This window comes from Natator depressus, chromosome 25, assembly GCF_965152275.1.
Source record: "Natator depressus isolate rNatDep1 chromosome 25, rNatDep2.hap1, whole genome shotgun sequence".
NCBI lineage: Eukaryota > Metazoa > Chordata > Testudines > Cheloniidae > Natator > Natator depressus.
The window spans coordinates 9389725-9417473 of NC_134258.1; the positions used below are offsets into that span (position 1 = coordinate 9389725).

The following is a 27749-nucleotide window of genomic DNA, read 5'->3' on the forward strand; positions in this document are numbered from 1 at the left end:
ACTGGGTAGTGTACATTGTGCATTCTCCTCCTACATCCGCTCCAGCGAAACTGTAAGTCTATTGCGAGCCTGACTATCTCTCTAGATATCTGTGATACTTATCTGCCCCTCTCTCCCCTCCATAATGACAGGTTTCAGAGTAGAAGCCGTGTTAGTCTGTATCCGCAAAAAGAAAAGGAGGACTTGTGGCACCTTAGAGACTAGGTGCCCCAAGTCCTCCTTCTCTCTCCCCTCCATTACTGTAGTATCTGAGCACCTCGCAATCTTCAACAGCCGAGACCTCTATGAGCTAGGGCAGTTCTATTATCCCCATTTTACTGGTGAACAACTGAGGCCAGGTAATTTTCCCAAAAATCACAGAGGAAGTTTGTGCTGGAGCACAGAACTGAACCTGAGGCCTTGTCCACCAACGCAATTACAGTCGACGTACAGCCGCTGTAGTAATTACTGCGGTTTTTCGTGTCCACGCTGCCCTCCTTCTGCCAGTGGTGTGCATTGTCCCCAGGAGCACTTGCAATGGCTGGCTTACAGCCCGGGCTGTCAGCACCAGGCAGCGGAGTGTCCAGCTGGGAGCTCGGTGCAGAGCTGACAGGCGATGTAAGTAACACGGTGACTACACAGACACTGCGTCGCCTTAACGACATCGACCTGAGTGCTACTTCTCTCGTGGAGGTGGCGTTATTAGGTCGGTGTAGTGGACTTACATCGCCGGAAGCAACGCGGTAGTATAGACACACACAGAGTTCGGTCAGCCTAATTCTATAGTGTAGACCTGGCCTGAGTCTCTCGCGTCCCAGACTAACACCATAGCCACTGGACTGTGCCTCCCCTTTTAGCTCAATCTGCAGCAGCTCACGGTTTGAGCTCTGAAGGTCCCTGGTTCAATCCCAAGATGGTGGCATCGTAACAACATGGTAGATTCCTCCAAGGGCAGATGCACAAAAAGCCAGCTCTGACTCAGAGCTCATCTAATCAATTGCCTGCAGGCACTGCCCGTCCTTGTCTAAAAGGATGGACAGGCAGATGCAGCGGGGAAAAACTAAAACTAAACCGACTAAAGGGAAATTGTGCTGTACACGGAGAGGCTACCCTGAGAAATAAGGCGACGCCAAGGGGTTAAAAGGAATCAAGGAGGCTGCATTTGTTGTTAAATACCAGCCCAAGATGGGGGAAAAGTTTTGTTGGGTTTACTAAACAAAAGGAAACCCCATAGGAAACAAAAACCCAACGATTTAAAAATAAAAATTTAGGCTCCACCAAGGTTATTGATCAAGGCAGAGGCTCCAGTGTGCAGCCTGTTAAAGTTTTGCAACATGAAACTTTAAAAAGAAAAAACAAAACAACAAAAAAGGAAGAGCAATGCATCTTTCCCCTCAAATGTTAACAAGAGCGCAACATCATCCCTGTATTGTCTCCCTGTTTTATCACCACGGTACAGCTCTGAACAGATTCCACCCCAGGGCAGACACAAAACCACGGGGCCACAGTTTCTAATTATCCCCTCTATTCTCAGGGAAATGGTTTATTTATTAGCTCTTTGAAAATGAATGAAAGAGAAGCTCAATCTGACTCCCAGCAGCGAGGGGCTCTCAACAAGGGGAAATTTATTAGGTGCTGTAGACTCTCTTCATCTTCCCAACTCTCCTCTTCCTCCCACCCCCACCATTCAGAATTATGGGTCGTCTTCACCACCGTTAATTCAATAACTTGCTGTATAATTACTCCGTAATAACACTATTATCTTAACATTTACTCAACAGCTGTGATCCCGTTACAGCACCAGGGGGGATTCTCCAGGGGAAAGGAACCAGGAGATCCATCTGCCTGCCAGAGAAAGAATCCCATTAGACCAAAACTAAACCCCACCCAGAGAATAATATGATAAAGAGATGGGGGGTGGGGGTGGGGAGTACCATTCTTGCAGCTTAGGCAGAGGGTACAGACCCTCGGCAAAAAGCCAAAAGTCTAACCCACTTTATTCCCCCTTCATACGGATTTGAAAGGTTGTGCTACACAGATAAGAGAAAGTGCAGGGTTTCTTGCATACAGGAGACAGAAAACTGAGGATGCCATTTGAATAAGCAAAGCTTAACCTCATCAAACAAATTGTGCAAAAATCCTGCAGCGTAATTAGGGAAACAATGAGGGTTAGAAAAAAAACGCAAAGAGACCACGGAAACACATACTCTTGATCCTTGTCTTTTGCTATAAGAAATCAGATAGTTTCCCCCAAATTCCAATTCAGCCTATTAAAAAATATATAAGCCAGATACAGTTTATCATAATTGTCACCATTCACTAGGAAGATTTTTTTTTTAAATCCAGAAACCATTAGAACTCCTCTTAGACTGAACTCTAGTGTAAGAAAATGTCACAGCAAAGCATCTGGCAATTAAGCAAGGAATTATTCTAGACCCATTGACTAAAAATGGAATAACTTGTGCTCCAAATGAGGCTGGGAACATACTATCAAGTATCAAATGTTTAAACTCTAACCTTGACTAGTGAGGCAAAAATTCTATCCACAAGCCTTAGCTAATGCTTATGAAGCGCTCTGGGGTTGGCAGCTTTCATTTCACTGCTGCTGTGATTTTATTGTGATATTTATACAAACATGCATACTGCATATTTAAGCACAAATGCTCCTGGGTTCTCAATAGAAGCAGCAAGTTACTAAGCAACTTCCAAAACCTGCAAGATTCTAAAGTCTACAAGGTGAGGTCAGGTTCACACAGCTATCAGAGCCCGAAATCACAGACACCACTGAATGAGAATACCAGCATTAAAGAATGTTTCACGCTATAATGTATCTGTTTCATACACATGCTATAGCAAAAAGGGTAAACCCACTCTATTGTGATTGATTACCCATTGTGTAATACAGGGCCATAATTCCATCAAACCATCAAAGTAATCTGGCAATTATATTAATCATGAGAAGGGAGCTAGAAAGGTTTGCCGTTAGAACCTCAAAATGGAATTTCCTCGTATTATATTGCTGCATATTGGTTTTGTTTTTAATATAAAGTCAGATTATTTCTGCTTCAAATTTGCTTACATGCCACGGTCATATACCAAATCACTGGTTAGCGCCGATGACAGATCACATCAACATTAATAAGACATTTTATGCTGTCTCCTGCTCCACAGGAAATTTCAGAAGCAAACAGAGTGAATGCACACGGCGTGATGAAATTCACATCCTGAACCACGGACCAAATCCCTTATAATAGCTGGTTTCAGAGTAACAGCCATGTTAGTCTGTATTCGTAAAAAGAAAAAAGAAAAGGAGTACTTGTGGCACCTTAGAGACTAACCAGTTTATTTGAGCATGAGCTTTCGTGAGCTACAGCTCACTTCATTGGATGCATAGCTGAACCTCAATAATCTGTACACTTCATAATCTGCACAAAAGATACACCCTTCCCCTTGTCAGCCAAGATATGATCGTGTATGTCACAGTGAGGACTCAGTTCAACTAAGGTTTCATTTTTTAAGAACATATGCTATTTACACACACACTATATATGCATGCACATACAAAAAGTACATTAACCCTGAAACAGCATCATAATAAATTAAAGCCTAAATTAAATGAATAAAACATATTTTGTGACGCGTTATTGTGGCTGTGTTACTGAGTTTCTGCACCTATTTATTTTGACTGTATACAAGGGATAGACACACAGTCTAGGCACCCCTGACAAACTGCTACACTTGGATGTTTAAATTAAGGCAACCTAGCACAAATTCCCTTGTTCTCTAATTTACAATCCCCATCACTCCCCCGCCCCCCCCCCATTTTCAAATGCTGTGGGGAGACTATGTTGAGACATTGCAACATTCCCTGAAGCTCATCGGATCCAGGCTGTTTCAGTCCAAGACCAGAGCAAACCCCAAAGCTGGGGGGCCCTCACACAATTTGAGCATTAAGGGAAAATCGTGGCCGCACAGAAGTCCAGGGCAAAACCCTCATTGACTTCAATAGAGCCAGGATCTCACCCTAAGGCTGCACTGCAGCTGGAGGTGTTAGTGCCAGCTCGGGTAGCCATACCCACACTAGCTCTGTTCAAGCTAGCATGCTAAAATCAGCACTGCCGCCATGAGACGGACTAGCCGACACAAGCACGTACCTAGGGTTTCAGATGGGATTGTATTTGTACCCCAGGTCAGTATAGTGCTTAAGCAAGCTACTAGCCCCCGCTGAAGTCAATGAGATTACTCATATGCTTAAATCTAGAGACACGTGTAAGTACCTCGCCGAATACGTTCTCAAAAATTCAGCCATTCACAGCGTGCCTTCTAGCTTTTAAGTACACATTTGCGATGTTCAGCTGCGTATTAAAAATACACCCAAGATAAATTGAAGATACCAGTGTGGTGTGTTTGGTGTGTAGTGAAAATAACCTGACGCCATAGTGCAGACGCTTGGGTTCTGACCTTGCTGTTACTGTAAACTATCACACACGAAAAAAAAAAAGTTTGTTCAATGCTCCATAAACTTTAGTGCATTACAGAAATATATGGAACTGAGAATTTTATTCAGCCAGCTACAGAATGGTACTTCGTAACAGGGAGAGAGAGCAGTCAATCTCCCGTTCGTCTGCAGAAACTACAGCCATGTTTTAATTGCTATAGTCCTCATTAATCAAAAAACAGTGAAATTAGTCATAGAGGTGTATTTAAGAGCTCTCAGGGGAAGATCACGTCCTCTTCTACATTAAATGGAGAGGTCCACACACTCCGAGGATACTTTTGCTTTGTTTAGCTTGATTTTTTTCAAGCCTGTCTATGACCTCTACGTTTAAAAGACACTTGAATCTAGAATGTCAAGGCAGCACTATGGAGCTCTTCAAAACACAAACAAAACATATACATATTTCAGAAGGCTGCTGCCATGAGAACCATACACATCTACAACAGAGGACTTTCAGAAAGCGGGAAGCAGCGGAATCCATGTTTTGTGCCCTTCAGTAGAATCGTATGGGCTGAGACTTTCAAAAGTAATTTAGGAGGTAGAGACTAGGGCTGACCAGGAAACAAGAATTTCAGTTAGCAAAAAAGTGAAGTTGTGACATTTGTTTTCTTTCCACACCCGGGAGTCCGAGGTTCAAGTCCCTGCTCTGCCCGGAACTGGGCCATTGCCTGTTCTGGAGTGGGTTTCTCTCTCTCTCTCTACTTCCCTACCAGAAATTCCAGCCTCGACCTGAGAAACCTTCCAATAAGGTTTTCATTGGACCTGATGCTAATTCATTGAAATTGAAACATTTCATGGAAAAAGTAATTTCTCACACCCCCTCCCCCCATCACAAAATTCCCAACCAACTCTCGTTTAGACACATGGGTACATTTGAAAATGTTGCCCTAGATGACTTAGAAGCCGAACATTCAATGACATCAAGGGTAAACTTTTCAAAGAGTACCTAAAATGGCTCAGATCTTCAAAGGTACTTAGGCACCTAACTCCCACTGAAGTCTGCATCAATAGCAAGTTACTACACTGCTGGAGTAAAGGGGGTGCAGGGAGGGAATTGTGTCTCGGGGAGGCCTATGCTGCAATTGAAAACCCGTGGCTGGCCTGCACCAGCTGACTCGGGCTCATGGGACTCGGGCTAAGGGGCTGTTTACTTGCGGGGTAGACATTCGGGCTCAGGCTAGAGGCCGGGATCTAGGACCCTGCAAGGGGAGAGGATCCAAGAGCTTGCAGCCTAAGCATCTACACCCCAATTAAACAGCCCCTAGGCCGAGACCCACGAGCCCGAATCAGCTGACAAGGGCTAGCCATGGGTTTTAACTGCAGCGTAGACCTGCCCTCAAGGTGGATTTTATTTAAATCAAATTGATTTAAATCATAATTTAAATCACTAGTCAGGAAGACTATTTAATCATGGATTTCTACATAAAAGTGCATTCTTGTTGGTTGTTATAACCTTAATACATATTCTTCACAACTCAGAGATAGATGTGGGTTTCATTTTTAGAAGGTACACACTATAGATTTTTAAACAGTGATTTTGAAAACTTTTCAGATTAGTTTTACAGCTCTATCAGAAAATGAATGATTGTTTGGTTATTTCATTTACCAAAGGTAATTGAAGCAGATATTATGAAGTCATTGGGAGGTGAACTATCCCCAATTCAACGGGTTAATCATGAATATTTGGAGGATTTTCTTGCCATACTGTACTAGGAGGAGATCATCATCAGACAGACATTTAAATTGTTTTATTTAACTATTTCTCACCTCTATATATTATTTATTTAAAACATTTTTGCTGTTAACAAGCATGTTACCTCTGGAGACACAAAACCAGTTTGAGAACTGCAAAACTCAGCATCTCTGATGATATCTTCTAGCCTGAGCACTGAGTCCCATTGGGTAGATAGAAAGGGGGAGGGATAGCTCAGTGGTTTGAGCATTGGCCTGCTAAACCCAGGGTTGTGAGTTCAATCCTTGAGGGGGCCATTTGGGATCTGGGGCAAAAATTGGGGATTGGTCCTGCTTTGAGCAGTGAGTTGGACTAGATGACCTCCTGAGGTCCCTTCCAACCCTGATATTCTATGATTCTATGAAATAATGTATACAGAAGCCCCTGGAACCCGAAAAGATTGGGTCCCTAATCCATGAACTACTGCAACTCATTAACAAAACTTTTCTTAAACGTTACATATATATATATATTGTCTCATACTATAGAATTAGAATTTATAATCCCTATTCCATGATGAGATATCTTTGAGCTATAATGTATCTTAATTAAAACTATCTTTAGACAGGTTTTTTCCTCAAAAATCCAATTTAAATTTAAAAAAAAATTGATTTTTTAATTTTTTTTAAATAATTGATTTTTATCCACCCTGCATGCCCTCAGAGTCAATAGCTCCTGGAGTTACTCTTTTAGGCAGTGGAGTTTACACACCATTTCCAGCTGTTCTCAAACTTCACTATACCGCGACCCCCTTCTGACAACAAAAATTATGACACGACCCCAGGAGGGGGGACCAAAGCCGGAGCCCGTCTGAGCTCCACCACCCCAGACGGGGGGACCAAAGCTCAAGCCCACCAACCTGTATGGCGCGGGGGGAGTGGGGGGTGGGAGTGTGTGGCAAAGCCGAAACCCAAGGGCTTTAGCTCCAGGCAGGGGGCCTGAAGCCCTCGGGCTTTGGCTTCAGCCCCAAGTGGTGGGGCTGAAGCTTCGGCCCTGGGCCCCAGCAAGTCTAACACCATCCCTGGCGACCCCATTAAAACGGGGTCCAGACCCAGAGTTTGAGAACTTCTGATTTCTAGTCCATACGGTCCATATCGGTACATAGCTCAGGCACCTCTTATGAAATAAGCATTTCAATCCACACAAGCAGTTTGGCTCTATGGGTCTGTGCACGTTCAGGGATTAGGACGGGCACGCTCATCGAGCCACACTCCTCTTTCTGTAAACAAAGAAATAGGCTAGTGGCAATGCAATACGAGCCCTCCCTCACGGAGAGCCTTGTACTACACCCATCGAACATACCAGGCCAGATCTGACAAATGGTCCATCAAGTCCAGAAGCCTTTCTCCACGAGGCAGAGGCTTCACAAAAGGGGCAAGAAACCCTGTTGGAATGATCTGTCCATAGGGAAGTTTCTTTCTAACTCCAAAGACCTAATGCTTATCAAGGGAGTTCTGGTTCTCAGGCACCTTGCACCATTCAGGGCCCAAGACACCAGCTCAAATCTATTCCATGGCAACAAGTCATTCCCATGAGATAGCTGTTTGGTGGCCTACATGCAATGAATTGATGCCTTCAGAGCCATTCCTAACGAGGTGGGGGGAAAGCTCAAGCCATCATTGGCAGTCGTAGCTGAGCTCAAAGGCTGATGGGCTTTGGAGACTGAACTCCCCTCCCAAACAATGGAGGACCCTCCAGTGTAGGGTTAAAGCATACGAATAATGCAGCAGAGGGTACTCCATCCTGCTGTTACCACCAGCGTCTGGCCTCGTCTGATTCTGCTCAGTTTCCAGGACTGCACCTTTCCCACACACAAGATAATCAGAGCTGGTTAAAAAAATTAAAACAAATACATTTTGCAAAATAATCAAATTTTCTACATTGTTTCATTCTGAATCTTGTAAAACAAACAATTTAAAAAAAAATCTAATTTTTGTTTTATCCTTTTTTTGTCATTGAGTTCAAATAAATTAACCCCACTTTTAAACTTTTCCCTTTGCTACCCTAACGTTTGCCAACTTTTTAAAAATATATAGGATGGCAGAATTACAGATTTTTGTTTCTCCTTCTGTTATTCTGTAACTAACACGTATTCTATAATTCTTTGCAAATCTCAAATAGAGGAAGTCTAAAAAGTCAAAGTGGCAAAAGGAAAAGAGAAAAAAAGTAAAATAATATCGACATCATTCCGTTTCATTCGGCGGCAATGAGGGGCAAACTCCCCCCCCCCCAAAAAAAAAAAACCGAGCAAACAAAACCTCACAAATTTAAAAATTTTGTTTTAAAATGAAAAACTAAACAAAAATTAAATAAACTAAAAGCTGCTCATGAAAGTGGATCGGTTTCAGAAAAGGTCATTCTAAATTCTGAATTAAAAATTTTGATCAGCTCTACTAAAACCATACTTTTTTAAAAATTAGTGAAAACCACCTTTAATATGCCTAGTACCTTATTCACTATACAATCATGAATGCAAATTTCAGCCACTGGCATCTCAGTCTAGTACATTTACCCGTGTACAGCACATGCCTCTCAACTGTCCCTCATGTTTTGAGATACATCATTCGTTTTAGTCCCAGTTTCCTGCACAAATTTCATACTCTGCCCCCTACCCGTGTTATTATTGGACGTTTTCCCCCAGCAGAAACAATAATGGAAGCTGGTCTTACAGAAAGAGCTATTTACACGAATGGGAAAGACTCCCAAGGCATTTTAAGTTTCCAGCATGAATAATTTGTCCACCTCCATTTTTTTGTTCTTTATCACACACAGCAGGTAGAGAGGAAGAGTACAGAGTACAGCTGTGTATGTTTCACTGTATAAAGTAAACATATGCCTTTCAGTACATGATCAATGCTTTCTGGGGGTGTATGATTTCAGGCTATGATCTATATCCCCTCCCCAAAAAACCCCATGAATCAAAGCCCCAACAGCACCCCAGAGTGCTCAACTCCCCAGGGGTAGAGTTTCCAAAAGGCAGGTCTAATAGACATTAAATCTTACAAGTAGTTTTTACACAAAGGTCTGATCCTTCCACTGAGAGTGGTGGCAGGATATTGGATTTCACCAGGACTCTTCCTAGAGGCCCCATTTTAAGTAGCTCCCACTGCTACATAAACATTCCCTTTTGCACACACAGACCATAATGGTGGGTTGGGGGGAGTTTCCAGTGGAAGGGGTTAAAAGCAATGAAATGAGAGATTCCACTTTTATTGCCAGGGACTTGGAGCAAGTCTCCCACCCCAACCCAAAATCACTGAATAGGAGGCAGAGGAGAAAGGGTACCGAAAGATCTACCCTTGGGGGAAGACTCAAAAAAAAAAAAAATCTGCTCACCCACTCCTCTACCAAAGGAACTAAGGACAGTAGGAACCTAGCATCCATTCACCCCCTCCTGCTTGCAGCCAGGCTGTTTCCCTGTCTGGAATCCCCCGTCCATCTGTCGGCAGAAGGGAAGATGAAGCACAAAACTACCCAGATCCGATGACCGAAGATTTGGAGGCTTTCTTCTTTCTTATTTAAGTAAGAGGATGAAGTTTTAATTAGAGCTCATCTCGGGGAAGAGAGGAGGTTACTGAATCTGGAGCGCGTGTGGCTGCATGGAGCAAACGAAGAACAAGTGGTCCTAAAACTGGGGAGAACTCACTGAGATTACAAAGGGCTGGTTCCAAGCCTGAACCGGTGGGGAGGGGCAGCCAGAAGAGGAGAACATTGGCAGCACATTTGTTTTGATGGTCAGTCCCACCCCATGCACAGAGTGAAAAAAGTGATTTTTTTAAAGGGGGGGGAATCACTTATTGGGAAGTTTTCGCTTTTTCTTCCTCCCTTCCCTCTCCTTCACAGTTAATATCAAGGCGACCTGAATCCCAGCATTCTTTACACCTGCAAGAAGCCCTGACTTACTGCTATCACTCCCCCCTCCACCCACCTCCCAAACTGCCCCCCTCCATCAAATTCTCTAGAGTCAAAGGCCACCCTCCCCCCTCCAGCCACCAGATGTTCACTGACAAAGGGAGAATGAGCTATAAAAAAAAAAAAAATTAACCCCTCCACCTTTCGTATCCCAAATGGGGCCTCTGGCAAGAGAAATTCAAAGCACACACTGGACCCGGCTGTCAGGGAATTACTGTCCAATCGACTAGCCTTCCCTCTGCTCCCAACCCCGCAGCTAAAATGCCCTAGCTGATCTCAGCAAGATGTATGGTCTTGCCATAAAGGGGCTGTGTCTCTCACCAGAGGACACGCCAACAAAACCCAAACCACATCTGAGAGAGTGTCCCCTGTTTTACTCTTTGTTAAAATATCCCAGCCCAAGGGACGGGGAGGATGGGACGGACAGAAGGCAGGAGTCATCATTTAAAAAGGAATTAAAAAAAAAAACAGAAACCAAGACCTCTATGTTCTGTCCACATGAAACTGCCTTAGCAGTTACTTTGTTTAAACACTGCTGTTGCAAGCACTGCTTCCCAGAATCTTCCTGTGCCCGCCCCAAGAGGCTCTTGTTACCCAAACGAAGCTACAGATTAGCCATCTGGATTATCTATATTTAAAAAAATAAAATAAAGTCTGAAGACTGGCCTGCCACATGCCTTTCTCCAGGGATTTATTTGTAGGGAGGGAAGCAAAAGGAAAATTCCCCCTCCCCCCCGAACATGTAATAATTTCCCCCAAATAATCTATTTCCACTCTCCCCTTCACTCAATTTGTTTTTGAGGTGGGGGGGGAAGGGGGTAGTCTTTTACATTCTTGTTTGCTGTATCAGGGCACGATAGGTTTATCAGCCTGCAATGTCAAGACTTCTGGGTGGTTTATTCCCCCCCCCCCAACCCCGTTCTGAGAATTCCACAAATGTAATTGCTAGCTTTCTCCCCCATTCACAGCACAAAGGCAGGAGCCTTGCAGATGTATATTGTTTGCCCACAACCCAAGAAGAGCATGTGTACAGAAGTCCCGTCTCAAATTAGTCCTGGAACATTACAGGGCTACACGGCCAGCTCAAGAGCAAAACTGAATGCCCTGCGGGAGAAAAGCGACAGCCCATTTATACCACTCATTATTTGTAACAATCTCCTAGGCTGGGTTTTGAAAAGGCTCCAGTGACGGTTTCCCTGATTTGTATGGGCAACACGTCACATGGAAAACGCTTTCCCCTCCCACTTCCAACAGCATCACAACCATACTGGAACAGATCCCTGGAAAAAGCAGATCTTCATTAGCCCTGCACTGGCAGTGGCCTTCCCACTCCCCAGGGGCAGCGGCCACACGTGAAAATCCTCTCTCACCATTCGAGGATGAAATCTCAAAGGGCCAGGCTCGGGGGGAGCATGTACTGTCGTTTTCTCTATTACATGTGAGTTTAGCACTTGTGTTACAGCACCGTTTTATTTATGGTACGACTTCTGTCAGCATAATGATTCTATATAAATTCCATATCCTAATTCCATAACAATACTCTTTGCTATTATACTAATGGTCCCATCAGAATGGCACAGGCGCCACTATCAGAGAATCTGTTTGTACGAGAGAATCAATTGTAAGAGAGGCATTAAACCCAAATGAACTATTGAAAAATGATCAAAACAGGGGCTGGCTCTGATTCTTTGGCTACAGTTACAGAGCCGCAAACAGCCCATCTGTCAGGTCAGACAGTTAAGGACATTTAACAGATCGGAAACAGTAGGAAAGTCACCCTACAGACTCAGGCACTGATCCTGAAACCCTAACTTGTGTGCCTTATTTGAGTAAGGGCTATTCCTGTGTGTGAAGGTTGCAGAATCCGGTCCTTGGTTTTTAAATGCTGCCATTACCATAGTAATCTGAACACCAATCAGCACGCAAGGAAACTCATGCGCCCCTCATAAGCATGCCTGAAGTGCTTTGTAAAGAAAAAGTCAGTTCCGAATAGTATTTCTTAAACCCTTCTTGCCATGAGTGTTCGTACGTGTCCCAGCAAGTGAGCTTGTACCAAGCTAAGAAGTGAGTCACCATGCAAATGTCACAGGATGTATGGGCTCAGTGAAAGTAATGGCGTTGCATGGTTCTGTTTGATACATCTCCATACCTACATCAGCCAGGCTGCAGTTACTGCTGTAACATCTCCCCGGTGCCTCTTGATTCAGGTGGTTTCATATATTGAAACAGTTATTATTACTCCTACAAAATACTTCTGGAAGGGCAGCTACTCCTTCAAAGAGAGCTTTTGACAGATGTTTTCCTACAGTCAGCATTTGAACAAACACAATGTCTTACATTCTCCAAAGTCCCTAATTTTACCAGTTCATTTTTCATACCCACAAATGCAGAATGAAATAAATTCAAATGTAACAAGATTACACTCGCTTGCTGTCAAAGGACCTGGTGCAATCTCTCTGCTCAGTCCAACAGCAAAGCCCGGCGCAGAAATAAAACGTACCTGGCATGTACAAAAATCTCTTCAGATACAGGGGCACAGGATGGCTCAGGGGAAGCAGGTAATGACAGAGCCTTTCATCTCTGGGTCACTGGTTAAAATCCATCCTAAGTGAGTAACGGCTACAACGTGATGGCTATACAAAAACCAACGTGAAATGCACGGATGGCTTCAATCTAGCTCCTAATGGACCGGTGTCAAACACACAAAAACCCCCCACTCTTGCGCTTGGCACCCTCTCTGGCAGTCTCAGCAGAAGTGCCAAGACCTGACTGGCTATGCAGCTCCAATTTTCTATTCTTATGCTACAGGGGAGTTCTTTGGATGGCAAGGTAGCATGGACAAGACGCACTGCTGGCCTGCACCCACTCTACAGACTGAGGCAAGATGCCAGAAGCACTGGACTAGAAATCAGAAGACCTGCGTTTTATACCTGACCCTGCCACCAACCTTCTGCAAGCTTCAGCGAGTCATTTTATCCATCTGTGCCCACCTTTCGTCTTGGCGGTTTTATAATACCTAGCTCTCATACACTGCTTTCCAGGAGATCTCAAAGCACTTTACAAAGAAGGCCAGCATCATCATACCCATTTAACAGATTGAGAAACTGAGGCACTGAAAGAGTAAGTGACTTGCCCAAGGTCACCCAGCAAACCAGTGGCAGAACCAGGAACATAACCCTATTCCTGAGTCTGTATCTGTGGTTTATCCGTAACAATACTCTTTGCTATTATACAGCACACTACCTTTGGGGCAGGGACACTTCTGATGCTCTGATCTCACCCTAAGATAGGTCTCAATTTCCCAGGCTGTTATTCTGGCACATTTCTCCAGGACTAAATAGCCATCCCATAGGAAGAAAAGGTAACTATAGGCAGAATTCTGGGATGGTCTCTACCGAACAGACTGGGAAGAGAAGAGGACTGGAACTCTCCAGGACTGAGGTTAAGAAACAGGATAACTTATCATGTGATAAGGAGGGATTTAAGTATATAATGCAACTATCGCCTTTCCAGGAAATGAGCAGGCAACTCCAAGTGTATTTAACCCATCCCCACTCTGAACCCTCCAAGTGTCTTCTGAGTTTTGGAACACACAAATGAGGCACTTCTTTCCCCAAACGAATACACCATTCCGTCTTCTCTGGTTTGAGGGTAAATAGGCTTAACTACTAGGGTGACCAAATGTCCAGTTTTTGATCAGAACACCCAGTCGAAAGGGGACCCTGGAGGCTCCGGTCAACACCACTGAGCGGGCTGTTAAAAGCCCAGTTGGCAGTGCTAAGGCAGGCTAGTCCCTACCTGTCCTGGCACCGCGCTGCACCCCGAAAGCGGCCAGCAGGTCTGGCTCCTAGGCAGGGGGACCACAGGGCTCCATGCGCTGCGCCCCTCCCCAAGCACCGGCTCCACACTCCCACTGGCTGGGAACTGGCCAATGGGAGCTGGGGGGGGGGGCCTATGGGCGAGAGCGGCACATGGAGCCTCCTGGCCCCTCCACCTAGGACCCAGACCTGCTGGCTGCTTCCAGGCTACGCGCAGGACAGGCAGCCTGCCTTAGCCCTCCCGCTGCACCGCTGACCGGGCACCAACCCCTCCCCCGCAAAACCTGGAGCACCCTCCTGCACCCAAACTCCTCATCCCTGGCCCCAGCCCAGAGCCCTCACTCCCCTGCACCCCAAACCCCTACCCCAGCCCAGAGCTCCCCCCCCCACAGCGTGAACCCCTCACCCCCTCCTGCACCCCAATCCCCTGCTTTAACCCGCAGCCCCCTCCCACACTCCAAATCCCTCGGCCCCAACCCCAGCCTGGGGCCCCCTCCTGCACCCCAAACCCCTCATTTCCAGCCCCACCCCAGAGCCCGCACCCCCAGCTGGAGCCCTCACCCCCTCCTGCACCCCAATTCCCTGCCCCAGCCCAGAGCCCCCTCCCACACCCCGAACCCCACACCCCCAGTTAGAGCCTGCACCCCAACCTCCTGCCCCAGTCCAGTGAAAGTGAGGGTGAGGGAGAGCGAGCCACCAAGGGAGGAGGAATGTCATGAGCAGGGGCAGGGCCTCAGGGAAGGGGCGGGGCAAGGTGTTCGGTTTTGTGCGACTGGAAAGTTGGCAACCCTATTAACTACTACAGCCATCATTGCCTTGTGTCTCTGCTGTGAAAGGAGGATGTCTAGTGGTTACACCAAGGGGCTGGGAATCAGGACTCCCTGATTCATTTCTACCTCTGTCTGGCAGTGTGAGCTCAAGCAAGTAACTTCACGGTTCTGTGCCTGAGTTTGCCTGTCTGTAAAATGGGGATAATGACCACATTTCTTACCTGACAAAGATATGTTTGTTAATATCTGTGAAGTTCCTTGCCATTCCTGGATGGTCAATGTGAAAGAATTGTGAGTGGAACCGATTTTATTCCGGGGGGGGGGGGGAAATAGACAGGAGAAAGGGATGAGACACCCTCAAAATGGTGATCCCCTGCGCTGTTTCTGATACATCACCGTTCAATCCAGCAAGGATTTAACCAGAACCACTGCAGGGTAAACAGAACCCCATTCACCTCCCACAGAGACCTATGCACTAACACCCAACACATGTGAGGTCTATTTTAAATGCACAAATACTAGGTATCCTATACTAAAATGAATCTAAGGAAAAAACAATCATGAAGACACATTTTAAACAAGAAGATCAGCAGTTAAGTAAAGATACCCCCCTCCCCGGGGAACAAACCAAACAGCATCAGTTATAAATATCCACCTTGTAAAATTCTGGAACTGACAAGCATCTTCACAGACTGCATAACTGATTGTTAGTGGGTGGACAAAAGCATGCCTGATGTACATCAAAACCAGTTAAAAAAGAAGGAAGATCACACAATGCAGGTGGTGGGCTATTTAGGGAAAGTCTCTTTTTTAGCATGCTACTATGATATTATTAGGGATTTTATTCTCTATCACATGTGGTGATCTCAGTGCAGCTGAATTTGTGATTTGCCTGCTTCTAGCTGGTATTTTCAGAAGAGGGATGGAAAGTAAGCACAGACGTTACTTGGCAAAGTACAGTCTAGAGAATTCTTTTTAAAAAAAAGTACCATAATGTTAATGTTTGAAAGTGCTTTTCATAAATAGTAACGATCTGCTTAATCTTTACATTTTCCTCTTTAACTGCAGGAGAGTTCTCAGACAGCAAACAACATAAATTTAAATTTAATTTAAAGTGTTCCTCTAACGGCCCAGCTGCTGAGAATTCCAGTTGGAGTTTTGCTGTGAAAAGTTCCCTCTAACAGAAGGGTATTAATCCTTGCTGGAGTGGGAACTCCAGGGGGTTTTGAGGTGGGGGGAGGGAGAAGTGAGAGAAGATATAAATCAGAAAGGGATGGAAAATGGCCACTTCTCTCTGAAAGTTTCCAACAAAGCTGCTCCCATTCTACTTCACATTTCTAAAGTGAAGGGTTTTAGTCTATTCTACCTCTTGATCGAAAAAAAAGGACTACATTTTTGCAATGGAAATAGGGGTGTAATAGATATTGCATCCAAGCAGCTCGATAAGCAGCAAAAAAAAGTTACATTTTATTGCAGCAGGATACAGAAACTGTACAAAAATTACACCTTGTAAATATGCACATTAGCCCCGTACATAAAAGAGACAGTATGAATCAAGTTCCAGTGTTATGCATGTGTTAACTGTGTATCGTGTCTTCATCTAGCCCGCCCTTTGTCAGGAAAAAAAAAAAAAAAGAGGAAATCTCACGGAGGAGGTGGAGAGATTGGAAAAATAAGTAATAAAAAGGATGATTTGGAAAATGTCGATCTTTAAACAGAAGAAGCCAGTCCTTGGTACACTTTTATAAAGGGAAGAGAGGAGTTTTGCACGAATTGGGGAAGCTTGACACAGTTAGTCATTTATTTGTCCTTTGTTTTGCAAATAAACGCACCAATGAACGATTGGGCAGATTTAAAAGCGGTAGGGGTAGGGGTGGGGGAGAATCAATGTGCCTTTAATGATTTCAAAATAATGCTAACCTACACAATTAATCTTTATTGCACAGAATTCCCCCCTTTCAATTAAACAACATTATCGATCCCCCAAAGCCCTAAGACAAAAAGGGAGGAAAAAAAGTGAAACCTGGATGTTATAATTTGGATGCCACTGAAATCTACAAACAGCAGCAAGCCAGTTCCCAGTCTGACCCCACACAAAACAAATCCACCTTTCCCCTAAAGTCTGGGAGCAGCTGGCTCAAGGAGGATTCTTTAACTTTATTTTTAAACCTTATATTTTGATACCAGATGCAACATGCCAGACACAGACCGAGGGGTATTTACAGACATGGGGGGAGGGGGAAGGAGGGGATCTTTGCTGAAACACAATCAACACACAGCAAATAAATGGGGTGAAAAAAACCCTTCGTTTCCAGTTTAAAAGAGAGAGAGAGAGACATGCAGACAGGCAGGATCAACCACAAAATTAAAGAAGGCAAGAGACGGATTAACAAGCAGCCCAGGGGAAGCTCTCTGAACTGTAACTGGCTCTGGATGTTCCCAAGCTGGAGAAGGGAATTATTCCCTTAAAAAGGAAACTCTGGACTGATGCTTTAAACTCAGCCACCAGAAAGTAAAGTAACAAGTAAAATCTGCTCTGGGTCTAATCTAGCACAGAGCCAGGGGAGCAGCCCTAGGGGTCCTGGTGGACTGGGGTGGGGAGCAACTCTTGGGAACATCTGGGGGGGGGGGGGGGACAGAGGGGAAAGGGGGTCTCTATTTATCCTGCACCAGGAAAGCAATGTGGGCTAGCTCCTAAAGGGGCAATTACTGAGCTGAGCACCAGAAGGAGTTAAAAGGAGAGGGGGAATGAGGCGACAGCAAAGAATGTGGAGAGGGGAAAGGGGGCAGGGGACGGGAAAGGAAAGGAAGTGTGGGGAGAGGATAATGGGGGGAGAGAACTTGGAGCGGGGGGGGGAGGAATGGGGGAGCAGAGGATGGGAAGCGGGTGATGGCAGAAGAGGAGGAAACAGAGCAGGGGCGAAGGGATGAAATGGGGGGAGCAGAAGATGGAGAACAGCCCCATGCAGGTCCCACAGCCCCAGGGTGCCAGGAGCCACCCCACACACACTTCAGACCCAGTCGGGCTGCAGGACTCACCGTGTGGGCTGGAGCCTTCCCATCGGAGCCCCCGAGAGGGGCCCCCGGCTGCAGCACTGGTGGCCAAGACGCAGCAGCTAGGGATCCATGAGGCGCCTGGTCCCCGTTAATCCAACCTGGGTTCGGAGGGGGCTAGGGGGTGACACCTCCTGCAGGGTCTGGAGCAAGACACGAGATGGGACCGGGAGGGGGAAGGGGGGCAAAAGGCTGGGAGGAGCCAGGGGAGGGGCAGGGAGCATACAGAGTGAGACCGAGGTGTGGGGGGGAGGAGGGGAAGCAGGACAAAGTCTGTAGGGGAAAATCCATCGGGACAGGGGAGGAGGGGGACACAGATCCATAGGTGGGGGAGTTCCATAGGGGACGGGGTGTTGGAAGGGCAAGGGGGGGGAGCAGATCCGGGGGGGAAAGAGAGCCATAGGGGAGGGCAAAAGTGCTGGAACTGGGGCTGCTGCAACGCTCCCTGCATATACAGGGTTTACAGTTTGGTTCAACGGCTCTCAGCACCCCCACTGCACACACTGTTCCAGCCCCCCTGGGGGAGGGAGAGCTGATCCATGGAGTGGGGAGATCTATAGGGGAACATGTGTGGGATGGGGGGAGGGAAAAAATCCATAGTGGAAGGTCTTCGGGAAGAGGAGGAGGAGCTCCATGGGGGAATGGGTGTGGGAGGGGGAAGGGAGACCCCTTGGGGAAGGTGGGATGGAGGGGGACTTGAGCTGGCATGGCCCTGTAAGGGATGATGGTGTGAGGGATAGGGATGGAGTTGGGGGAAGCCCCACAGAGGATGTGCTGCCTTGGTGGGAGGGGGGCAGGAGGCCCCTCCCGCCCACCCCCAGGGCGTAGCAGCCAGTAACGCCTTTAGCTCCCCGGGGTAAATCTCCCTTCCATCCATGAGTTTGCAGCAGCAGAGAAGGTTGGGATTTTGTTTCTGAGGGAGGGGGTGACTTATACCTGGACCCCAGCCTGGTCCAGCTGCAACGTAGCGAATAGAGACAGCTCACGCATTTCCCGTTCCAAACTGGATGCTAGCCTCATGCCCCAACAGGCGAGAACCAGGGCAAGGAGAGCAAGACACACACTGTGTTATTGTTTCTAGGGGCTTATTATTATTAATTATTATTAAAGAAAGTCTTCCAGCTCCCTTTTTTATATTTGTTGCTTCCCCATCTTAGCTACTGTCAGCTGGAGAATCTCCGAGCCATGGGCAAACAGCTGAGCCTCACATGCCCCCTCTGCAGGGCAGTTAATCATTCACCTCTTATACTGAAGGGAAACTGAGGTACAAAGACGGAATAACCTTCCAAGGGCGCACAGCACAGTTAACAGAGCAGCCAGCACTAGAATTCCGATCTCCCTTCGTTCAGGCCCGGTCCCGACTAGAGAAAGAAGTGTGTATTTCAATACAGGTTAGCCAACACTGCTGCAATCCTAGCAGAGACCGAACAAACCAACAGGGCTGCAGGCAGTCACTGGTGCTTTAACCGCAGTCTACGAGCGTCACACAGATTTGCTCCGAGCTCGGTTAGACGCCATCACGGTTAAGCTGCCGGTATCTTCTCTGCACTGGCGATGGCAACAATGAGAAACCTTGGTACAAAAGCCTACTTCAGACACAGCCCATGACAACCATGGCCTAGGAAGGGTGGAAGGGGAATGGCTGCAGGATAATCGCCGCTACACATTTCGACAAGACGAAACATAAATAAACTAAACATCAATTTTTTGCTACTGTGGAGGCAAACTTTATCGGACTATAAAAAGCCTGGGGATTTTTTTAAAACCCTTTTGTTATTTATGAAGCACCATAGGTGTGCACGGCTCTTCACAGGCATAAAAAAAGCGATGATAATCCCTGGCCTGAGGACTTTATAGTCTAAATAAGACATTACACAGCACGGGATGACAAAAAAGATTACAGAAGGGGATCTGGGACAAAAGAGGGCTTCTGCAGAGAAAGACCATGATATACTTATTGTTACCTACGTGTGTTCAAGTTAATCTGAAATCCCATAGAGATGCGATGCTTTGCTTCAGGGTGGAAGCAAATCATTGTGTATTCGCTGTTTTAATGACTAAGAAATCAAAAAAGGAATCCTACAAAAAGTGGACATGTGGACAAGTGGCTAAGGAGGAGCACAAAAGAGTAGCACAAGCACGCAGGGACAAAATCAGAAAGGCCTAGACACAAAATGAGTTACCCCTTGCAAGGGACATAAAAGGCAGCAGGAAGGAGGTTATTTAAATAGGAGCAAGAGAAAGACGAAGGAAAGGGCAGGTTCTCTACTTAGCAAGGAAAGAAAGCTAATGACGGATGACATCAAGAAGGAAGAGGCGCTTCATGCCTATTTTGCTTCAGTGTTTACTAAGAAGGTTGATGGTGATCAGATACTCGACAAAATTAATATTGATAACATGGGGGAGGGGACGCAACCCAAAACCCGGAAAGAACAGATTAAAGAATATTGATATGAGTTGGACATATTCAAGTCAGCAGGGCCTGATGAAATTCATCCGATGGTACTTAAGGAACTAGCTAAAGCAATCTCGGAACCATTAGCAATTATCATCAAGGGCACATGAGGTCCCAGAGGACTGGAAAAGGGCACAAAAATAGCACTGGACTTTAAAAACAGGGAACAAAGAGGACCTGGGGAATTCTAGACCAGCCTGCCTGCCCTCGAGATCTGGAAAGATACTAGGAAAGTTATTAAACAACCAATTTGTAAATTTGTAACCCTAGAGGATAACAGGGTTATAAGGAATAGCCAACATGTATTTGTCAAGAATAACCAAACTAACCCAATTTCCTTTGTTGACAGGGTTCCTGGCCTAGTGGATGGTGTGAAGCAGTAGATGTGATATCTCTTTATTTCAGTAAGGTTTTGACACAGTACCACATGCCATTCTCACAAGGAAACTAGGGAAATGTGGTCTAGATAAAATTACTATCAGATGGGTGAACAACTGGGTAAAAGATTGTTCTCAAAGAATAGTTCTCAGTGGTTCACTATCAAACTGGCAGAGATGTTTCTCGTGGGATCCTGCAGGGGCCGGTCCTGGGTCCAGTACTATTCAATCTCTTCATTCATGACTTGGATAATGGAGAGTATGCTTATAAAATCTGTGGAGGACACCAAGCTGAGAGGGGTGACAAGCACTTTAGAGGACAGGATTAGAATTAAAACAACCTTGACAAATCAGGGAATTGGTCTGAAATCAACAAGACGAAATTCAATAAAGACAAGTGCAAAGTACCACATTTAGGAAGGAAAAATCAAACGCACAACTACAAAATCAGGAATAACCGCGGGAACGGATCTGGGGTTACAACAGATCACAAACTGAATATGAGCCAACACTGTGATGCAGTTGCGAAAAAGGCTAATATTCTGGGGTGTATTAACAGGGGTGTCTTATGCATGACACAGGAGGTAATTGTCCTGCTCTACTCAGTATTGGTGAGGTCTCAGCTGGAGTAGTGTGTCCAATTCTGGTTGCCACTCTAAGAAAGATATGGATAAATTGGAGAGAGTCCAGAAGAGAGCAACAAAAATGATAAAAAGGTTTGGAAAACGTGACCTATGAGGAAAGTTAAAAACAGGCATGTTTAGTCTTTAGAAAAGAAGACAGAAGGGGTCCTCGTAACAGTCTTCAAATACATTAAGGACTGTTATTAAGAGGACAGTGGTCAATTGTTCTGTGGCACTGTGAGTAGATTTCCCAGGCCTGAAAAAGAACTCTGTATAAGCTCAAAAGCTTCTCTCTCACCCCCAACAGAAATTGGTCCAATAAAAAAACATTACCTCCCTCACCTTTGTCTCTCTAATTGTTCTCCATGTCCACTGAAGGTAGGACAAATAGTAATTGGCTTAATCTGTAGCAAATGAGCAACATTCAGACTTTAAAGGTAGTTAAATACTGTAACAGGCTCCCAAGGGAGGCTGTTGAATCCCCATCACTGGTGGTTTTCAAGACCAGTTGACAAACCTCTGTCAGGACTGATCAAGGTTTACTTGGCCCTTCCTCAGTGCAGGGGGCTGGACTTGATGACCACTTGAGGTCCCTTCCAGCCCTCAGAAAGGAACATCCTGGCTCCCCCTCCATCCCAGTCCTTGATTTTAGTATTTCTTGATGGATCCAAGTTTAAAAATCTTAGTCATTTGGAAATTCTGCAAGCCGAAGACTGGAGTAGTCCCAGGGCTTGGAGGTTCTCTTGGCAAGCCTGTGTTTATATATACAAGGCAGGCATATGTGGAAGGGCTGCATGTGCCTTAGCGTTGAGTATTTAGGGAAAGGGAGGAGCAGGGCATAAGGGGAGGTCACATTCATTTTTAGGAGAAGAAGAAGAAGAGGGGGGAAAAAAAAAAAAAAGAAGAAGAAGAGTCACCCAAGCAGACTCCCTTGATGTGTGTGCCCCAGCGGATGTGGAGGAGGGAATGTAGGAGCGGGAGCAGGGAGGAGAAGATGCTTAAGAGATGCGAAGGGGGATCCAGATTGAAAACAGATGGGATTTTCCATGCCAACCTGACATCCGATACGGAGAGAGGAGGGACAGAACTTCCCGTTCAGAGAACCTTGGCAGCCAATCCACCGTGGGGGGGGGGGGAATTGTTTGGTTTAAAATCCCCACTCTCTCTCACTGCCTGGGGTTGATGGGAAGCAGGGTTTCTGGCAGCAGACGGGCCTGCAGTTTGGTGGCGTTGTTTTTAAAACTTTGAAATGTTTCATTTGATCATTAAGTATCCAACAGCCAATGGATCTGCTCCATGCTGCTGGCCAAAAGCCCAGCCAGCCAGTTAATACCTGACTTAGGGGCAGCTCCATGGGCATTCAGGACCCACAAAAGGTCCTTACACACATGCACAGAGAAGTGAGGAAAAGCTGTGTTTTTTTCTAACCACACGCACCCCACCCCCAAAAGAATACTGAGTAAAGCTAATGCTAAATGCAAATGGGTGATTTTGCAGGAAGGGGTGACAATGGAGTTGCATCCAGGGGCTTGCCAGAGGGGTGATACCAAACTTGGCGAATCAGCAAAAAAAGGGGTGGCAGGATTTTGGAGAAGGAAGAATAAGGCAAGAGACAGCGGGGTGGGTTAACGAGGTCTAGCTGTTTTTTCTAGCCCTGACTGCTACTGTTTTGTACTAAAAAGTGCAAGGAGCACAATTAAGAGTGGCCCACAAGTGCCTACAAAGCCCAAAGAGGGTTTTGCCAATGCACATTAGTTGTGGTAATCAAGGTACAAGCACGATAGCTGGAGTGACAAACAGAGAGAGCTGGTGGCTCAAGAGGGAACCTGGGGGCCAGTGTGCCCAAAGTCTGCGTATGCCAGGACAAAGAGGACAAGTGTTCAACCATGAAGGAGCGAGGGTGAAACAGCTGAAGCCTGAGCACGTGAACACTCGTAGACAGAGCATGTATACACAATCCTTGCACACACCTAGTGATTGGCAATTATCCTCTCCCCCAACCCAGTTGACACCACCAGGGACAAGTGAAAACTCCCTCTCTGGTTTTTCAGCCCATGGCTGAGGTGAGGGCATCTGCCTCCCTCGTGGGTTTTGCAGTTCCTTTGAAAACCAGAAACAAAAAATTAATAGCGCAGGCCTGACCGCATACTTTCCAGGGGCTCTGGGAGACCAGCTCCCTGCAAGCCCTGTAACACACACTCTTTTCATTCAGGGATTTAAATACCCAATTGTGTCTGTTTTCAGCACATTCATTTTTAGCATTTTAATGATACGGTCCCCAGCTCTTGCCCTTCTTGGATTGGCCGCAGCCTTTTTCACTCTTCACCGAATGAGATTGGGAGGAAAGAGGGGTTAGCAAGAGGTCAAATATTTATTCTAAACCAAGTGTTTTTCCAGCAGGCGGGGGGTCCTACAAGAGACAAAGACAAAGCGGTCAGTCAATTTCTCTGCCTGCAAGCACTACACCTTCCTCTCAAGGGCTTCCAGAGGCTGGAGCTGCGATTTGCAGTGCATCTCAGCGAACTAGTTTACACAGGGTAAAAAGATCGCTTCCAGAACAGGGCATCAGCAAGAGAAGCCACAATCACCACACAAACCTGCTTCCTTCTCCTCCAAACCTCCTCCCACAGAAAGATAAATACGTCTACCTGCCTCAGACACCCACCATGGAGCTGAAGTGTATAGCTTAAAAGCTATATCTGAATGTGATGAGTGTTTGAGCCCCTCCCTTCCATCCCCCTGCCCCTAGAGCCTGTCAGGGCAACACTGGTTTTTCCACTGGAAAGCTCAACAAAGACATTTCAGGCATGTTAGAGCACAACTCAAAGACTCTACCAGGAACTACAAGGAACCTTATAAGACAAAGGACAGAGCAGGGAAAAAATATCCTCTCTCCTGCCACCAAAGAGATCCGTAACCCTTCCCCACTCTTGGGGAAATCCCACGCCCCTGCTTTCCCCTCCAAACAGGTCACAAGCTCAGCCAGTGTAAATCCATGTCACTCCACTGGCTAGTGTAAACGGGCATAGCTTTAATGGAGCTATACAGATTCCCACCCGCTGATGATCTGGCTCAACGTGTCCTTTTAATACTGAAAAACAAGACACCCAGCTCTAGCACTTAAAACACCCTCTAAGGGCCCTGATCCTGCAAACTGCCTCAGACAGACAAATCCGTTCCCTTGTGCGGAGCATTGCTGGAGCCTTTGGGTGGGTAGAGGGGGTCAAACTGTGCAGAGCACCTTGCAGCAGGATTAGGGCATAAACTTTTTTTTTTTTAAAGGGACAGTGCATCCTTCAACAGCCCCCCTCGCCCATGTCCTCACATTGCCAGAGAGCATCACCAAATCCTGAACCATTTCCAATTCGTTTGAAACACATGCCCCCACCCAGGCCTCGCCCAGTACCCATACAGCCCTGCCCCACCATTAGGCGCACACCACTCGGCCCTGGCTCCTAGCTCAAACACGTGCCATCTGCTCTGTCGGCTCAGCCTCTCCCTCTGACCCAAGTGAACCTCACCCCCAAGCCCCATTTCTAAAGGCATGGGGGAAGGAGGGGGAGAGAGATGCTGATGGCATTTCCGCCCTTCTCCCCAACACAAACCCCATCATAACCAGCCCCCGTTCCCTCAGCCTTCACCACAGCGCTTCCGACATCAGCTGCTCCATGGATTTTTTCCACCAAGTCATATCGAAATGATATTTATTAAATTTGCTCTCTAAGTCCCTCAATCTGCTCCATAATACAGTGAATCTGTGAGGTGGTTTCACTGATCCTGCCTCAATGAGACCAGATTAACATAGATGATCCCGGCTTTGCAGCTCCCTCATTCCGGGGGGGAGGGCAGGGGGTCAAAGGTTACTCAAGAAAGGCAAAAAACACTGGCAGCGATGCTCTGGCATGAAGGCAGGGTCTTCGGCTTCTTTCCTTTCATGTGCTCAGCTCACTGCCCAGGGGGAAAAGCACCTGGGTTCTTAAGATGGCTTCCAAGGGCGGTTTCAGATGGCAAGGTCGGTGCACTCGGAGTGGACCTGCTGCTAGCCAAAAACCCTGGAAGATTCTTCAGATTTATTTCAGCTTCTATTGCTCTTATCTTACCTTTTGAGTGCAACAACATTTTAAAAACAGTACCTTTATAAAAACCACCCAAGAAGTCCATTAAATCTAAAATTAGCTCCATAAAAGTTCATCAGATCCATTACCTCAGCATTCAGTTAAATTATGAGAATCATCAAGATAAGGAGGCACAGGGTCTATTAGTTTCCGGGAGAGGATGCTCTACAAACTCCTATCCCCCGCTTACAACAGTTAATTACTTCAAGTTTCACGGGATTTAACTGATTTATTAAGTTTTTATTATTAAAAAAATACTCCCTAAAACCTCCAGGGAAGTATGCAAAGCAAGGCTGGGAAACTGCACTCCTATTGCATAACCATCCACACCCATCTACTTTCCATTGGTTGCATTTTGTCCATGCAAAGGTCCTGATCCTGCAATTGGATCCACATGGACCCAGCCGACTGCAATGGGGAGCTCAAAGTCAGGAGCAAGGATCCTTCTGCACGGATCCAATTAAAGGATCGGGGCCTTAGTATGTGAGCTACTACTTCACAAAACGTAGAGTCAACCTGTGAAACTCACTGCAAGGGGATGTTGTGAAGGCCAGAAGTATAACGGAGTTCAAAAAAGAACTAGATAAGTTCCTGGAGGATAGGTCCATCACTGGCTATTGGCCAAGATGGTCAGGGAAGCAACCCCGTGCTTTGAGTATCCCTAAACCTCTGACTGCCAGTAGCTGGGACTACATGAGAGGGGATGAATCAGTCGATAAATTCATTCCCTCTGAAGCACCTGGCACTGGGCACGGTCGGAAGACAAGACACTGGGCTAGATGGACCCAGCGTGGCCGTTCTTATGAATTCTTCCAGGCAAGGCCCATCTTTGTTCTCGCACACCTATCGGTGTGCAATAAATAGAGCACCAGTCCTCCCCCCCCCCCCCAAAACGTGTACTCACCACTGCAGCAGTGACATGCCCTGGGAGCCCATGAATTTAACTGCATGCTCGTCTACAGGTTCAGGACCCACAGGCCTCCCTGACCTGCTCCCAGCTCTCTTTCCACCTTTCCCACCTGAACTCTTAACTATAGGAGTTTATCGGGAGTAGCGGAGGCTCTCTCCTGCCCCTGAAACCTCCAAGTCTGAAAGGAGCCTCTCGCTAGCCAGCCTGGTCTAGCCAAGTGCTCCAGTGCTGGCAGATGTGGTTACAGAACATTAGGGCCAGCACTGGTTTCCCCAAAGGCTCCAGCCTTATGCTGGGCTCCTCTGCGCCTTCCCCATGTCACTCTTCCCACCTTTAAATGAGCTGAAACTTTCAAAGACACCTCAGAGCCGCAATAACCCAGCCCTGTGGACCATCAGAGCAAGCTGCGAGGACCCGCTCTGTTTTGATAGGACTTTTGGGAAGTGCTGGGCGTTTGGGTGGGCTCAGATAACCTTTCGCTATTTAAACCGCAGCTCACGGTAGTGCAGCAGCACGCAGGCATCCCCATTAGCCAGACGGTGGTTCCTCCTTGCATGGAATGTCATTTTAAAGGACAGGGAATCTATAGCTGGGGCAAGGTGTAATTTTTGCATTCAAATCAAATGAGGTAAAAAGCACCAAAAAAAGTCATTAATAACACTAACTCGTCAGCTGTATTAGTCTAGCAGCCCACACTTCTGAGATCGTCCGCTTAGAGATCCTTGGTCATATACCTGTAGCACCAAAGGTCCTACCTAGATTTAGGATCCTATTATGCTAGGCGTTGTACATACACATTGCAAGCTTTTTGGCCGCAACTGTCTCTTACCATCTATGCAGACAAGAAAAAGAAAGGCACTGAAAGGGAAAGAGACTTGCCCAGGGTCACCCAGCAAGTCAGTGGCAGAGCAAGGAATAGAAGCTGGTTCTCCTGAGTCTGTAGCCAGTCGCCAATCCGCTACGCCACACTGTAAGCTCAATCTAGTTTTCCCTCACCCTTCCCTTAAGTCTTGAGGACGGAGGGAACCCCAGGGCCAGCTTTCACCATTAGAAGTAAGCTCTGGGTTTTCCTGGCTCTCCCACGAGACGTAGATGTGTCTCGTCCCCAGCTTTCCGCATCGCACCGGCGCCCCTGCCTCCAGCCAACGCTAACCTGCTGGACACTTGTCCGGACCCCACAGCTCCAAACAGGGTTGTTTCTTCCCCTCCACGGCTCTGACAGGATTAAGCCAAAAACCTGGCCCCACTTTTGCATCCGCTTTTTAAAGATCAGCAATTATTCTGGAAAAATCGTATCAGAGAAAAAAATGGCTAAAATGTTCCATTACAGCATATCCAAATACTTCAATTAAAAAAAAAATGATGCTAATTTAAAAAACAAATGTTTAAGCAATCACGCATGTTTATTTAATTTGTCCTTTTTATGCCAGAAAAGGCCCAGCGCTGCTTGGAGTGACTGCCACGCGGCATTATCACGTGTATACATGGCTACTTCCCTGGTCCGTT

The 27749-nt window shown here is 46.3% G+C and overlaps 1 protein-coding gene across 13 annotated transcripts in view; it reads right to left on the reverse strand.

The window, feature by feature from the left end:
- PTPRS (protein tyrosine phosphatase receptor type S) overlaps positions 1–27749 on the reverse strand; it is a 248807-nt gene that overhangs the window by 179743 nt on the left and 41315 nt on the right. Inside the window, exon 1 of one of the 13 annotated variants that reach the window (XM_074939356.1) lies at positions 17749–17848. The exons of the other annotated variants lie outside the window; for them this stretch is intronic. The gene's annotated coding sequence lies outside the window, so the exon portion shown is untranslated. Of the gene's footprint in view, positions 1–17748; positions 17849–27749 lie in introns of those variants that run through there. 13 annotated transcript variants of the gene reach the window in all.